This window comes from Chrysochloris asiatica, unplaced genomic scaffold (assembly GCF_000296735.1).
Source record: "Chrysochloris asiatica unplaced genomic scaffold, ChrAsi1.0 scaffold00034, whole genome shotgun sequence".
In the NCBI taxonomy this organism is placed as follows: Eukaryota; Metazoa; Chordata; class Mammalia; order Afrosoricida; family Chrysochloridae; genus Chrysochloris; species Chrysochloris asiatica.
The window spans coordinates 7,886,591-7,889,984 of NW_006408552.1; positions in this window are offsets into that span (position 1 = coordinate 7,886,591).

The window sequence follows — 3,394 nt, forward strand, 5'->3', positions numbered from 1 at the left end:
CCCCTTTGGTTGGTTGGTTATGTGCCGTGGTGTCGGTTCCTACTCCTAGCTACCCTGTACAGGGTTTCTGAGGCTGTAAATCTTTACTGGAGCAGAAAGCCTCATCTGTCTCCCGCAGAACAGCTGGTAGTTTCGAACTGCTGACCTTTAAGTTCGCAGCCCGATTCATAACCACTACGTTACCAGAGCTCCTTTAGGGTCCGCCCCCCCAAATCACCATAACCTTTTAAGTTGACCTCTCTGCCTTGAATTCAACTGGTCCAGTGGATCCTCTGAAGTCACCATTTTGATGGACCTTTTTTGATGGCACCCAACAGAGACTAAGACAAATGTATTATTTTTAAAACCTATGCATGTATGAACTGGAAGCTTTGTAGCAATACTTTTCGACTCACCCCTGTATATAGCATTTGCATTCTTGAGGAGTCATTCTGAGAAGCCACTCAGACATGGCTGCTAAGAACACAGGATTTAGTCACTCATACCAAATTCAGTTTACCACTTAATAGCTATACCACCTTAGATAAAAGGTTTAACCTTCTTAAGCCTCAGTTTACTCAATTATAAAATGGGTACCATAAAACCTTATTTAAAATTCATGATGATTAAACAGAAAATAGAGCTGTGCCTGGCACATAGTAAATGCTTAGCTTATCATGTGGTAGTTATTAATCATTAGCTATTAAAACACAGGCAATATAGAGAACTAGAAATAAAGGTCTCTGGGTGGCATAAATGGTTGTGTTTGACTACTAACAGAAAGGTTGGAGGTTCAAACTTACCCAGTACACTGTGGAAGAAAGGCCTTACCAATATAGACAATATAATCCACAAACAATTTTAGCTCCCTGAAAAAAGAAAACTATGAAACCCTGACCCAAAAGGCATTACTAATTCCAGTGAGGATAACGCTTGGACCCTGAAAAAAAAAAAATCATTTAAACATTATCCCAAAATGCATTTGCAAATTACTCTTGCCAAAGGCAAGGTTCTTGGATGCAGTGTATTACCATCCCTTTTTTTTTTTTTTTTTCCCTCCCATAGCCGATATTACTCTTTAAAGACAGGACTGCCAAGGGCTACTCTGCAAAGTCACTTATATAATACCTCTTATTATATTTGCCAATTTCACACCTTCCTCAACCTTACCCCCCAAGTTGTTAAAAAGTAACCGTAATTGCAATGGTAAGTCCTAGTTTTCCCTAGAATCTTACAGTGTCTAAGACAACCACACATGTCTAATGACCCTAAAAATGCGCCGAGATCCTTACTTTCAATTTGTGAGCATGAGATTGGTAACCTCAGTGTGGGTCGAAGCATCCAATGGAAAAATAGCATCCTAGACACTACCACACACACACCCCTTGAAGTACTAGTTTGGCTAAATGCTCCAGGGCTGGCTAGCTCAGTCATGTCAGGTTGCCCTGTGTTCCTAATAAATTGAACCAGATGCAATATACCATTCACTGTTCAAAAGTAAGAAAGCACACGATTTACTTTGAAAGATGTCATGTTTTCCCAAAAGAGGGACCAAATCTTTACAGTGAGGATAATTCCCACCCCCCTTGATACACAGGGTAGACAGGGATGGGCAACTTGGACATTGACTATTCAAAAGTGGGGGGGGGTGTGTGGCTACAAAGGCAAGAAGTGACTGGCTTACAAGCTTTAAAGTAAAAAGAAGGAAAACAAATGTCATCTTTTGAGGAAGGCTGGTGGCTGATTTGCAAGGGAACTCTTTGAACATTTGGTTGAACCTCTTTGCTTTACAGATGAGAAAATTAATCATTGAAGAGTCTTGCCTCGGGACAAATGGTATATTCCCTGGACAGTGACAGACCTCGGTTCTCTTATTTACAGTCCAATGGGTGCTCCCTCCCCTCTGCCATTGCAGCTTGTCTCTTCCTCCTACCCCAAAGTAAAAAAGCTCTAGTCCTGTGCTCCAGAAACCGGGAAGCTGTAAAAGTGAGAACTGGAGAGTGACTAAAATCAAGAGACAGACACACCATTGAATTATTGTCAGGGAGCACACTCCAGGTAGAACCTAAGACCAGGAGACAACCCAAACAGGAATCCCTCTATCCCCAGTTCTCACAACTGTGTGCCACACTAATTTGCTTAAGGACTCCTTAAGGAGTCGGTTTGAACGGCAAGGACAGCAGTTCAAACTCACCAGTCGCTCCTTGGAAACTCTATACAGTGTCACAATGGGTAAGTGCCAACTAGACTGCACATAACGACAATGTTGGTTCAATGAAAAGATCAATGAATGGTGAAATTCTGGTATATCAGGAAGTAAAACCTTGTCTTTACTATTTTCTTTGCCACCAGTACTAATAAAACTTGTAGATTTGCATTCTGAGAAGGAGAAATAGAAAAATGTCCACCGCAATGCCTGGTCCATAGTGGGTGATGAATACGTTTCAGCTCTTTTTCCTTTCGCCCCTCAGTGTGGGCTTCAGGTGGGTGAGGAGATGAGCCCGGTTGTTTATGTGCCTGGGCAGAAAGTGAAGTGGGTGACTAAGGGGCTGGTAAGAGAGGGCACTGTGTCGTTCTCATCCATACACATCTATTCCAGTGTCTAGCAAAATGCAGCCATGTGACCCAGAGTCTGGTCCTTTTTGTTGATCACTTCTGGACTCCCATGAGCTCCTCAGTACAATTTTTCATAAACATAGGCGACCTGACAGCGGTCGGTGGGGAAACCAGGGTGGCCTCCCTCACCTCTCCCCTCTCAAAGGAAGCAGTCAGTGACAAGGTCCTGCGGTTCTCCGGTCTAACGGGTCTCCAGCCGGCGGCGCCTGCGAGAAGTTCAAGTTTAGCTCCTGCCGCGTGGTCCGCGCTCGACGGCGGGAAGGCCCGGCGGCCACTCGGCCACGCGTGTGGAACCACGTGTGGGAAAAGTTTCCAACTCCGCCTCCTGCCCCTCCCAGAGCCCCCAAGGCGTAGCGAGGGTCCAGCTTTGACACCCACTCACTTTTCAGAGGCCTTCCGTGTGCACCCACCCCCGCCCCGCGAAGCCTCCGGGGTCCCTTCTCCGGGTTCCCTCTGTCCCCTAATGCGAAGGCCGTGGAGGGAGAATTAACAGCGTTGGGGGGGGGGCGGTTAGGGGTAAGCGTGTCCCCAAGAGAGCTGGGGGGGTGCGTGAAGCCTGGGATGCGGAGGAACCCGGGACTCGCGACCCCGACCGGAGAGATAGGACAATTTCGCGGCTTTCACGCGCCGCGCGCCAACTCCAGGAGGACGCTGCCAAGCCCACGCGGGCAGCCGGCCCCTCCACACGCCGGCCCCCCGCCCAGCTCCCCGCCGCCCCCAGTGCGCAGGCCCGGCCGCCCCATCGCGCATGCCCTGGGCTCGCGAGCGCGGCCAGCCCCCAGCCTTTTGCTTTTCTACA